Here is a 13,737-nt window from a genome sequence, read left to right on the forward strand (position 1 = left end):
GGGCCTTTAAACAGCAGGTTTCCTGTATGATAATCCCTTTATATCTCAGAAGTCTTTCACGAGTAAGTTCACTTTTGTAGCTTATTAATCCTGGAGGATAAGCAGCTCATATTAACATGATCAACATGCATATATGAATGTAAATATGTGGACTCAACTATATAGTGTTATGTTTGCTGACTAATACCTTGATCAGCTTAAGGTCTATTCCCAGAACGGCTGGATTTACTTTAATCCCTCATGACATGTTATGATCTCAGACAGCTGTACTGTTGTCGTATCATATTTCTTTTAATAAAAACAGCAGGTGCAATATCAAGTGATAGAAACATCCGCTAGGTGTCACTGTTTTCCAATTTGTAAACACAGCTTGCCAAAGGCTGTCCTTGTAAAGGCCACAGCTTGTTGATGCAAAAGCTGAGTTTTGCGTTTCAGCCACCAAATCACAGCTACGTATGTCTGATGCATTAGTATTATTGTTATTTGGTTTGTCTGGTCTCAGCCCCTTATTATGTGATCTTCATTGTTTCACTCATGGTTTCGTCCTTTTTCCTGCTAATATTGCTTTGGAGTACATGAGTAATCATGACCTTGATGAATTAGTCCACTTTAAGTTGTTAACAATAGCTCAGTTTGTTAAAACCCCATTCATCAACTTAATAGTATATGAAATTAGCGATTACCACTAGGGGAGAGATTAATATTGCTGCTGATAACATTTCAGCGCAGCAGTATCAATTTCAGACAGTCATTTTTCAGACGTGAGAGCATTGCAGTTATTTTAGCTTCCTGTCATTAGGGCAGAGAGAAATGGGCTGAGCTTATGTGGGAATTGTTATGTCTAGGCGCTCTGGTTGCTTGGCCTAAAATTGTCATTAAGTTTGCCAGGAGTTAAGACGACCCAGAAACCACATATTCTCCCTGACAGCTTGGAAGGCTACCTAAGGTTCTCTCCTCCAAGTTTTCAGATAAAAAGAAAGCATATTTTGTTGCTTTGTGGGAAAAATAATTGTAATTACAGTCTTCAGATGAGGCTATTTCTGTGAGATCCACAAATATGCATGAACTCTAATGGATTTTTGCTTTTCTACTCATTTAGATTTGACATCCAATGATGCTGGAGGTTGGCTTTAATTTATTACAACTTATGTTATAAATATCACATATGAAGAATTTAGAAGGTGACTTGAACTCTTGCTCTTTGAGGATCTTATTTCACACTACGTCTGCTGTTCATAGACCAACTAAAAGGTTTGAGGCCGCATGGAAAAGGCTTCTCTGAAAGGTTTATGCACGACATGAACACTTGTGGGACCTATGTGTGGGCTCAACCCTTGTTCTCTACATGAATTGATCCAGGAAACAGCATTGAGATGGGCTTTTTGGTTTTTAGTGTTCTATAAATCGCAAAGACATGGGACTGCAGAGAAAGCCTCCTAAGACTACATTGTAAAGCCTCCTCCTCTCCTCTCCTCTCCTCTCCTCTCCTCTCCTCTCCTCTCCTCTCCTCTCCTCTCCTCTCCTCTCCTCTCCTCTCCTCTCCTCTCCTCTCCTCTCCTCTCCTCTCCTCTCCTCTCCTCTCCTCTCCTCTCCTCTCCTCTCCTCTCCTCTCCTCTCCTCTCCTCTCCTCTCCTCTCCTCTCCTCTCCAACATTTTTGCTATGTTCTCTGTCTGTCAGTCCTAATCAATCACAGATGAGGATGAACCGTTCACTCGCTCTGATCTGCCCTCTCTTTCCCCGCCTCCTCCAAAATGGAATAATTGAATCGCTGCAGGATGTTTCTGTGTGGTCTTTCACTCACCCTCTCCCTTTTTTCTTTGTCATGTGCACACCCACATACATTTTTTTCTTTCTTTCTCTAGTTTTTTTTTTTTTTTTGCTGTGGTTGTGGTTTCAGTTCCATGCTGGAGGGTTTGTTGTCTCTATGTTAAGACCATATCGAAATCTGTAGATGGTTAAATAGCTTTTTTGGTGGCAAGAGGGCACAACCTCTCTGAATAAGCCTGTGCAACTCCAAGGAAATATTTGAACACGGGTAGCGCTATTGTGATTTGTAGTATTTCAGCTGTTTTGCTGTTTCTCTTGTCTGTATTGTGTAAATTTGAAGTGTTGGTTGTTTGTTCACTGAGGAAATATCAGGGAACTTTTTGGAGACTTTTTTTGGTGTTCTGTTAAGTTTCTTACCGTTTTAAAAGCGTAATGGATAGATTCTTGCCATGATTATCATACAGAAGGGCATACCAGTTCATTTGTTTGACGGTTGAAAGTTGCTCATGTAAATCCACGTATATCTCTACACTGACTAGTGTCTCCACATTTTGTTTACAGTTGACAAATTGAGGCTTGCTCTTTCATTGCTTGTCAGCCGGGGGCCAAATGAGCCCAGGGCGATGGATAACCCTGGGCTAAGAGCGCTGTGTGAAAAGCAGGCGACTCTGGTGTGTCTGTGCACCTCTTCTTTTGACATCTGCCCTGCATTCTTTATTGGCATTCATCCAGTATTTATGCCTGAGTTGGTTATATTGCACCAGTTGCCTTTCAAGGCTTGTTTTTTATCTTCAGAAGTGTTTTTTTCCCCCCCCTCTCTTCCCATTCATATTCTGTTCTCTTCCACCACCTCGAAGGGCAAAAGCTCTGAGAATAGCAAATTCCCCTTTTCCTCATCTCACTTCAATTTGCCGTAGGGAGGAGAGTCAGCCCTGAAAGTTTAACTCCGAATTCTGTCAGTTTCATAGACCAACCGGTGGACGAAATCTAAGTCGGAAAACCCTCTTTGTCACCCAGCTTTCCATGTCGGTAACTTTGCTCCGATGTTCCTTTCAATTAAACACACTGCAATCTGCAAACATTTTTGCTGTGGAAGCACTTTTTCCGCTCTCTTTTCCTGTCTCTTAAAAAAAAAAAAAAAGCGTTATCTGCTCTCCTGTCTTGTTAAAATCAAAGAATGTGCACTTAATTTTCCTGCAGTTTGATGGGAACATTCTTCAACTGGCCCATCTAAAAGACGTTGTGTCTATGTGCTCTCTCCCTCTGTCTTACACCCACAGAGGCTCTGATTATTTACAATTTTAATTAGTCCAAAATGTGGAAATGTAAGTGGAATTAGAGATGACCTAACATAGATTACCATGTGCCCTCAATTTAGGTGTAATTACCACTCTGCATGTACAATCAGAGCTTCTCTCCTGCGCTTTCACCGTGTTTTTGAGCTCTCTGGTGTAGGCGTTTGGGATGGAAAAGGGTGTATTTGTCTTCGGGGCAATGTGAAACCCTGAACTTTGAGTGTGCGAATGGTGTTTCTTGGCTATAGGTCAGTGAATAAAGGTCTCATTTCTGGCTCTGATTGGCTGCCTGTCCAGCTTGTCGGTAGTTTGGTTTTTGCTGGCAGGGGGAAAGACGGCGAGGCTCCTCTGGTCCAATCAAACATAATCGCAGATTAAACTGTATATTGACATTAGCTGATTTAATTAACTGGATTAGAGTGTGAGCAAAGACAAAGGAAGTGATAATGATAGCTGTCAGTTATTATGGGATAGACCTTTTGAGCCAACACACACAAACACACACCAAGGCCTAGTTAAAGCACTGGAAGTGACACACACATGGGAGCGGGCGAATTGAATGGCTGCCAGCTGCACTGGAATCTCCTCTGGAAACTTTGTTCATGTATTTGACTGTAATTAGAGATAAGTAGAACCACTCTGACCAGCCACACAAACAGAATTACACACACACACAAACAATGCATTGTCCATCTCCTCCAATCCCCTCCAGTCTTCTCAGACAAGCGTTTAGACTTTTCAGGATGTTGAATGTCAGATGTTATGTGATGTATTTAGTCAGTTTAGCTGCTAATGGCACTGGATTATGTCTGTCAGAGCGAGGTAAAGCTCTGCTCACATCCTGAGTTTCCATGCTTTCATGTCATCAAGAAGTCTCTTTAGTTTTCTCTCCTTGTCTTTTACTGTTTGTTTGTCTCCGTCTCTGTGGATTTTGGACGTAGCCACATGTACTTAAGGTCAATAATACTAGCAGGAATACCTACCAAAAAATCCTAAATCCTTTTCTTTCCTACCTTCTGTTTCCCTGCTTTTTGTGTTTTTATTCTGCATTTTTGTTGTACTTTCTTATCCCCTCTTTTCCTTTCATCTCTTCTTTTTGTGCTTCACCGTCTATTTCTGAATATGCTCTTGCTGTAATCCTCTTCATCAGTCTGTTTATTTCTTCTCGATGTAAATAGTAACAATTTTGAAAATGGATTAATTGCTGAGACGCAGCTTTTGTAGTCCTTGCTGCTGAGTCTTTGTTTTGTTTGTATCTCACATGCTGGGCTACAACGTGGATGTAAACAAAGCGGAATTTTTAAATCTCTCAAAAGTTGGCTTTGCCACTGCTTTCTGAGGAAAGAAGTGCATTCGACAGGTTTGTTAGACCTCAAGGATAAACACATTGTGTTTTCATTAGTCATTTAATATCCAAACAGAACTTTGTTTAAAAGGAAACTTCTCAAAGTAACTTGAAATATTTTGTCAAGAAAAAATGTCAAAAACTGACTGATTCCAGCTTAGTGGTGTTCATAGACTCAGTAATAATCTGAATGCTACTGTGGAGAGAGATAGATAGATAGTCTGGCTGTTGGCCAGACAATCCAAACTATTAAATATTTTACTTTGGCTTCTGGAAATCTGGCATCCATCCATAAGAGATGGGCATTTATTTTTCCTTTTATATGGCCTTTTATAGACCCAACACTAAACTGATTAATAGAAAAAAATAATTATCAGTCTAATTAATACTGCATAATTGCTCGTGGCAGCCTTTGCTCTGTCTGACTGACTCATTAGAGTTAAGTCAACAACTTTGTTAGGTAATAAACTATATGAATTATACAGTTCAAAACTTTTCCTCCACCATTACCACTCCTTGTATTCTCAGTATGTAGTCTAAGTTAACAGCACATTGCTCTCTCCGATATCCTCCTCTTCACTGCTCTTTTGAAGTGCCTCTGTATTGATCTAGGTTCCCAAAAAGCTCCTGTGTGTGTGTGTGTAGGTGTGTGTGTGTGTGTAGGTGTGTGTGTTTGGGTCGGTAGCTGTTCGGTCTTTGCTTGAAGAGTAATCAGATGCATTAATGAACACTGACTTTAACTTGGACAGCCGGCTGCACTCAGACACAGACTTCGTCGATATGTTCCCTCAGCCTTCCGCCCCAGAACAAAACAAGGTTTATAGAGAGAGAAAGAAATGGAAGAAAGTGAGAGCACTTTTGCAAATGTGAGCCTGTGAAGTGTTCCTCTAAAGCGATATTTCACCTTGCTACAGTGTTTTCTCTTCAATATTAGTTACCCGGGGAAAAGAGTCGACATCAACGCTTTTTTTTTCTCGGGGTCTGTCAATAATGCAGGTTAAATTACTTTGGGGAAAAAGAAGTTAAACGCCTTGGTGTGGCAGGATGCTCTCACGGATTCTCTGAGTGGCTCATGGACATGTTAAAAGTGTTAACCTTGTGGAAAGAAAACAAAGTCAAGTGAATGACAGACGTTGTAAATTAGAAGTGGGACAGCCGACCCTGCAGACTTTCTATTGTTGAACAGTGACAGAATGCCAAAAATGACACTGGTTGTGCCAGAGTTGGATATGTTTGCTTGGCAGGACAGAAATGGACAGCAGCAGAAGTAGTGAGGGGGACTTCTGCTGGTAACACCTATAGTTCTCTTTGCTGATTTGAAGGTGGCACTAATAGTGGTGGTCCTAATAGTAGCATTTACCAGCAGAAGTTTGATTCAAAACTTTATTTTACCAGGCACAGAGAATGAGAAGATGGTCAACAGCTTAAGGGGGGAAAAGTTAGTAGAAACACTCGAATTTTACAGTCGACCCTGATGGGATAGTGCTCTTATTCCACCTTGACATTCTTCTATGAGGTGTTGACAACTGTTGACTACATACGAAGTTTTATACCTCTTTTATTGAAAGTATTTTAGCTTCTTTACTCATGTGCTGGTTTATGTACTTCTGTGAAAAGGCTGAGAACATATTCCAAGGTGTCTTTCGCCTCAGCGCTGAAATTACTGGAAAAACAGAGATTCCTTACACAGCTTAATAACTGTCCTTAAAAAAGCCCCACACACACATCCTGTATGACCGGGTTAAGCTTTCGCATCAGGAATGGGCTTTAGATTGTCTGTATGTAAAACAAACAGCTGGAATGAAAGTTGTATTCCAGAAGCCATGAGAAACAGCGCAAAAGACAGTCAGTCTACTTTGTTTATACACTGATAAATGCACTTGCAATTTTTTTGGAAATGTGTCTTTGTGGTTTTGGACAGTTTTTAAGGATTGTGTTGGACTGAACGCTGCCATTAACCATCATCATCATTTATCTTCATCCTTTTAGAGAGGGGATTTTAGTTTTTTTTTTTAATTGTTTCTATTCATGAGTGAATCATTTTGGGCATTTTTGTGTTTGCAACCCCCGACCTCAAATTGCACCTTGAGGGATGAATAGTGTATTTTGGTTACACTCTGGATCTCAGATCAAGTCAAGTCACTATTAATTATACTCAGAACTCATATCAGCACTGTTTGTCTAAAGTGCTAAACGTAAACCACAGCAGAATACACATACACAAACCAGTTCGATGGTTGATGTGCTCGGTTTTCACCTGCAGAGGGCGTGGTAGGACTGGATAAGAGCAGTGATACGGTGGGTGAGCAGTGGGCGACCAGGCAGCTGAATGCAACAGTATTCCTCTATTACTCCGACTGTGCATTAACAGATCCGAAACTGTTTTTGGAATCTTGAGGATATTAATAAATATTTCAGTCACACACACTTCTCATTTTCTTAACTGTGTTTTTTCCCCTCTCTCTTCTTGGTTTATGTACCTGCGACAGGTTGCTGGAAAGGAATGTTCACAAGAAGTAATTCAAAGTCAGTTTGATTTGGACAGAAATGATGCTTTATAACCTGTTGACACTGAGGTTAGAATATTTTCCTGCACAAATATTAGTTCTGTGAAGTGGACGGTTGCTGTCTGCACTCTTCATGTCCTTTGAATGTCATGTAATTTATGGAAGAATCTGAATTCTATTGAAATGAAAATAAGTGCTTTTTCACCTGTAGCCAGTAACTCTGAAAGGCCTTTGCAGTGGTAATACATAATCTCTTAGTACTGTAGATGTTGTAGCAGCTCTCCTTTCGGTGACGTTATCAAGCATTCGCCTGCAGCTACCAGAGAGCCAGAAATGCACTGAAGAATGTTAATGTGAATGTGACTTCCATTTCTGTTCATTTTCTCTTCAGTGCTTACTCTGGCTGAGCACATGGGACGGACAGCAGCCATGACGAGGGGTGAAGCTGAGATGAAACCCGCGTTTAATTTTACTTCCTTTGGTTGAAACATGCATGTATGTTTATGTATTTATAGGGGCCACTAGTGCCCTGGCTGTGCAAAATCTGTCCCGCCCTCAGGCTGACAACTCACTTAGATTTTACAAGCTAACAACCTTTTTGTAAATCAGTAAAAGAAATGCATACGTCGGAAGTTGGGGTTAAACAGCAGAGTCTAAAGGAGCTAGGTAGAACTGGTGCAATTAATCAGTTAATCTATCAGTTAATAAACTACCCTTTTTTTGTTCAACCAATCAGCAAAAATATCTACATTTTCCTCTTGCAGCTTCTGAAATTTGAGGATGTGTCATCTCTCATATATAAAAGAGTTTTGGACTGTTTGGCAGGTAAAACAAGCTGCTGTAGTAAATGTAATGTTACTTTTCGACTGTACCATTTGTTTTTGATGTATTATACACCAACCAGCTAATTGAGAAAGTAATGGTTAGATAGATTGATCGAGAACAATGTGAAACTAAACTGCAGTGCTTGCCAGAATGATTTATCAACTAGCTGAGAAAAATAATGAACAGTTTAACTGATGGTACAAATTGTCATTCATGGCAGTCCTACAGTTAAGTCTTTCAGTGCTTGCAGCCTTTATGTGAGCGTGTGTGGAGTTTTAAACCTGCTTTCATTTAAAATCAAGTTCTAATAACTCAGAATATATTATTTCATGTGTTAGTCTGCCCTTGATGGTCAGCAGCAAGTTGGAGAGGTTATTGTAACACAACATTCAGTAACTTTTTGACCATCAATTTGGCTTGCAGTTCAGTTTTCCAGTGGGCCAGTGCCGGGATCTGACCTGGACTATGTTTAAAGAGCATTGCTTTAGAGTCCCTCTGTTTATCCAGCTCCAGACAGCAGCAGCCCCTGACACCCAGCCAGCGATGTCACTATGATTCATGGCCCTTTCCGACACCTCGCTCATGCCTTTACTCTTCTTAATCTCTCTGCACTCTCTCTCTCCCTCTCTCTTCCTCCCTATTCTCCCTCTCTCTGATGATGAGTTTTCCTTTTGTTTGAGAAGGGCAGAAATGATGTCATCATTTAAAGCAAGAGCCCGAATCAGGACGGAGGCCTCGCCTTGAGCCCAGTGGACCACTTTGCATGTATCGTGATGAATCGTCCTCCTTCGGGGTTCACTTCTGTCCTGTTTTATGGAGAAAAGACAGATGTGTGGTGCAGACGAGCAAAGGACTGTGAGAGAAAGTCTACCTGCCTTTGTCAGCTTATTTTAAACTCTACTGTCCTCTGCTCATGCTCATGGGTGCAGTTCATCCCATCACTCTCCTGCTCTCTCAAACAAGCCATATCCTCCCTCTCGATTTTCTTTCTCCCCCTCTGTGGCCCTCTCCCCCGCTGTCTCGTTGTGATTGAGAGACCAAATCCACTCTAAATACTGACTTCATTAGTGATGATTGATAACAGGCAGAAATGTGTGTGTCTGTATGACCGCCTATAGATGCTGTGGGTTGTGTGAACATTTCCCCCGTACACTATCTCACCCCTCAGCCAGACGTCACCCTTCTGCCTCCCCCTGTGATGCATTCGGGGCCGGCGATAGCAGCAGCGGTTCAATACTTGGGGTAATGAATGTGTTTAATAAGCACAGTGGGTCGATGGACTTAATGAAGGTGTGACAGAGGATGGGCCTGGAGAATGCTGCTCTAACAAGACTCTAACGAGCGTCTGGGGTTAACGAGGTCACACTGTAATCGGGATTCCCTCACCTGTACGGTTTCTGTTTGTCTCCCTCTGTTTTGGTCCTCTGCTCCAGCGTCTGCCTTCCGTCTACTCTCATTAAGTACACTACATTTGTATGTCCCTCGATTGGTTTGTCGCAGATATTTTCATTCCTTCCCATCGCCTGCTCTGTCTCCTCTGGCTCAACATCGCTTCCCTCTGTCTTCTCATTATAGTTTTCCTCTTTCTGTCCATCTCTCACATCCGGCTTCCTGTTAGCCTCTGTTTCGTTGCAGCCTGTCAGTCTTTTCGAGGACGACCTGGCTTAAGAATGCTGGCTGAAATGCTCTAGAGTAGCCTAAGCTCTTTATTTCCTCCCGAGAAGTTGGTTTCTGAGGCCTTTCTGGAGGCTTGAAAGCCTTTATTGTAGCAGGTCCTGACATCGATAACAACCTTCTGTTCCAGCGACTGACAGCAGCCCGTCACAACTCTCCACTTGTGTTTTTCATAGATTTCTGGAGTTTTGCACTTTTTCTTAGAGCTGACGGCATGACACTGACTTGAGGGTCGTTTGGTTGCAGGTCATTATTTTTCTAATTGTTGCTGATTGATCGAACAATGAGTTAAATTTTTGTACACTGGTGTGATTCATGGTTGTCTACAGCTGCCTCAAAAGGAAGTTATAAAGTAACTCACATTATATTTATATACAAAGGTTTATGGGGGTATGGCAGCAGAAGCTGAAGAAGAAATACGACAGCTGTAACTTTTAAAACTTCACAAAAACTGTTTTGAAGTTGTCACTGGAATTGTCAGACTGCAATTTTTTTTAAGGTATGTTATCCATTTTTGTTGGAAAGCAGACGCTTGTTTAAAGAATGCTCTATTTAATTTGTTTTCCCGTGTGAAATTAACACAGCATGGTTAAAGTTGAATTAGGATATGTATTTTACTTTAGTGTATTAAACAGTGCAGTGTGATGTTCGTCTTTCCTTCTTATGCTGCCTCAGTTGTTGCTTTTCTACAGTGCAGAGGGTTACATGACAGTTTGTTGAAGGGGACTTCTGTTTTGATTCGCTTTAAACATAGGCGCTAACTGTTCCTCTCTTGAGATCACCCTGTGGACTTGCATGAAAGTTGATTAGATGTCTGTTTTCTTAAACATTAAAGTGTTCCTCCTCCCTACTGCTGAAGTGTATTGAACACTGTCTCACATAGTCAAACCTGTCATCACTGCTGAAGGTGATAATGGATTTTTTAATAAGCTTCTATTTCTTAGTGTGACTGGAAACAGAATGTACCAAGTCTGCATTTAGTAAAAGTAAAATATTTTTGATTTGATAATGGACTGTTGAAAGTGTTACAAGCATGTATTTGTTATTTCTAGATTATACTTCGTCATGTAACAGTTGTTGTTTGTCAAGATTAGAAATCATTTTGTGTTGGCCACTGAAAAAAAGCTGTGATTTGTTTTAGTATGGTGGAAAAAAAGAATAGTGTAGCTGCCTAGTATTTTTTGTGATTTTCACACTTCTGTCTTAATCACACCTTCCTGTTTCAGCCTCTGTCTTCTTCTGAATGTATCCAAAAACAAGTACAAAACTTTACTTGGAGGAAAAATAAATGAACGATTATTCATTGTCACTCTTTTAGTAGGAACCCAGTCTTAAATTTTCTCTTGTGTCTGCACAGCATCACTCCAATGGCAAGTAATTCAGTCAGCTAAACGGCAAAACAGATCTTAAATCGCTGTCAGGTGAGCAGCATGGGCACCACATGTTGAATAAATACTTGGTTTGTACATTGTAGTCTGGTATCTGAGAGAAATTTCCTTTTGTTTCTACTCTTGTGTTTGCCATCCAGCCAAAGTGCCGGAACAACAAGCAATATGTTGTGTCACATCACTATTCATGTTTTGTTGCACCAATGGGAATGTCTTGCCTCCCCCCCCAACTTTGTCTTGACTTTTAACTTTACTTTGATTTTCTCTCACTTTAAATTTTCCCCGCTTGTCTCTTTAAACTTGACGAGTTCATAACAGCTTATGTTTTGTCTTTGAGAACTTTTTATTTCACTGTATGTGTGATGAAAATGTCTGATGTACACAATGTTTTCAACTGTTCAACTGCGTGTAATTGATTTCAGTAATGTTAAGCAAGTTTCCACGTCTCAGTTACCGTCCCACACCACCCACTCCTGTCTTTGTGAAGCCCTGTCTTTACTCGGCTTCCTCTATCTCCAGCACCAGTATTTCACTAGTGGAAAAGTGTGACTTCCTGAACCTCACATTTCTTCGCCTAGCGTTGCCAGAGTGCAACACCGTTATGAGATATAGCATAGAGACAAGCAATCGATTAATGGTGCACTTAGCTGGGCTAATTAACAGCAATGTAGGAGTGGAGAAAGCATCAGGCCGCATCAAGAAGGTTGTTTCCCCATCGTCAAGACCCTAGATAACCTTTGAAGCGTAGATCACTTTACAGCATGGTTTACATCACAGGTCACAGTGCCTCGATGCACTTTAGAGGCCTTCCACGTTCCAGATCAGCTTTGCTATGGGGTAAGGTTAGCACAGGTCACTGAGGTGAACATATGTTCGACTGACTTTGTTGCTACTCTAGCAAATGCACATTTTTTGTCCGTTAGACTACTTGAGTTATTTTTGGATTGCCTAATGAAGACTTTGTGGCCAAAACATCCATTCTCTGTTATTGGAAAATTGAAGCGAAATATCTGCATTTCCATCTTGTTTTTCCTTACATTTCTTCTCTTCTCTCCCTCTTTCTCCTTGTCATTCAAACTTCTCCTCTTCTTGGAGAAAAAGAATGACACAAACAGCAGATTTTACTGTCACCTGCCACTCCAAATCCCACTCTCCCCCCTTCTTCCCTTGAATCTTCCTCCCTTCGCCATCCTCTTCTGTTCCCACTCCAACTACCTCCAGCATGGCTTAGTTAAATTAGCTCTCAATTAAAAGTGAATTTGGTGAAAATGAGTGCGCTCCAGAGGGCACAGATGAAAGGAAATGCAGAGCCGACGGGCCACCCGGCTGCCTGCCTGGCTGGCTGTCTGGCTGGCTGTACGCGGCTGCCTCGTGTATTTTCAAGCATGCAAAGTAAATTATGTGTGTGTTGTTGAGTGAAGGCAGCTGATTTGCATTTAGATAAATCCCAGTGGAAGTGCGGATGCCATTGAGATGCAGGGGGCTGTCTCCAGCGGCCCCCTACCCGGGCACCGCTACCTGCAGGCAAGGATGTGTGAATGAGGGTGTGTGAGAGCTCTTAGCATGTGGCGCCTGGAGCGTTTGCCCCACTTTTATAGACAGCGGTGAAGGGATGGAATGAGCAATTACAGGAACTAGGTGTGTCCACATGTGTGTGTGTCTGGCACAAAATATACTTGTATCTGACCTTTGGGTATCTGGACAGGACCAACACAATGACTAACAAGAATTGACTGCACACAATTGGCAGCCACTGCATCCCATTAGACAAACTGTTCGAAAGCAAAGAAGCGCTGAAGGTGTGGCTGTCTCGTTTCCACATCTGTTTTTCATCACTTACAATTAAAAAGAGACATTCTTAGCTGTATTTATTGAAACATTATGCAGTGGGTGGTGCGCAGTGTTCAGAACTGAACTGTTTTCATCATTTTTACATCGTTTTTGTCACTGTTCCTCTTGTAGCCAGGAGAAGTTGTCTCCTGTTATTGTGTGCTTTCTGGTAGAAGTTTGAGTTCAGTGTATAATATTTATTTATCCTGGTCGATGACATAAAGGCTTGTTTTTACACATGTACGATAAATGATTCACCTAGTGTCAAAATGTCGAATGTAAAAGTTCCAACTCATTCACTTGGCTTTACAGTTGCAGGAAAGCATTGTATAAGATAAAAGTTTGCATACACTGCTGCTCAGTACTTTAAGTTTGAGAAGGTAACAGTTTGCCAAAAGTAGCATCAAGCTGTCATGTGCTGGATCACTTGTTGTTGATGTTTGCATTTGTGCCGGATGTTGTGGTCTGGTGCTCTCAGCCTGTTGATGGATCGGCAGAGGGGGAGTCGGCTTGCCGCTGATTGACAGTCAGGGCTGAACGTGGGCAGATGGGCCTTAGTGGCTGTAAATATGAAGCCTGTGTGACAGGTGAAGGTCAGTGTGGTGGGAGGAAGAGGAGTAGCTGAGCCTGGTGGGAGGATGATGCACTGTGAGCGAGTGAATAACGACAAGCTACTCACACACGGCTCACACATGATTGTGAGTCTTGGTTTTGGTTTCTGTCTTTTTGCATGCTCATCTCGCATTATTGAAGCTGTCAGCTTCAACGTGCTTGCTATGAAAACCCAGCACAGTAAGTTTTTGCTCCTGCCTTGTTTTGAAACACTTTTGCCTCAATCTGTCAGTGAGATTTTGTTCAGATCAGCAATGTGTACATGACAGATATATATATCCTGGAGTTTTAGGGCTGCAGATCAATATGTCTTCTCTTTTATTTATTATGAAAAACAGCAGCACCTATGAGGTGGCATGATGGTGCAGTAGCTAGAACTGCTGCCTCATAGCAGGAATATTCTGCATTGTAACCTATAGGCTGTTTGTGTGTAAAGTTTGCTTGTTCCCCCTCAGCTTGAGTGTGATTTCTCCGGGTTCTCCAGCTTCCTTCT

At 41.6% G+C, this 13,737-nt stretch overlaps 1 protein-coding gene across 1 annotated transcript in view; it reads left to right on the plus strand.

Moving 5' to 3' along the window:
• fbxl17 (F-box and leucine-rich repeat protein 17) overlaps window positions 1–13,737 on the plus strand; it is a 229,680-nt gene that overhangs the window by 5,707 nt on the left and 210,236 nt on the right. The gene's annotated exons all lie outside the window — the stretch shown is intronic.

The sequence above is a fragment of the Acanthochromis polyacanthus genome, chromosome 7, assembly GCF_021347895.1.
Source record: "Acanthochromis polyacanthus isolate Apoly-LR-REF ecotype Palm Island chromosome 7, KAUST_Apoly_ChrSc, whole genome shotgun sequence".
In the NCBI taxonomy this organism is placed as follows: Eukaryota; Metazoa; Chordata; class Actinopteri; family Pomacentridae; genus Acanthochromis; species Acanthochromis polyacanthus.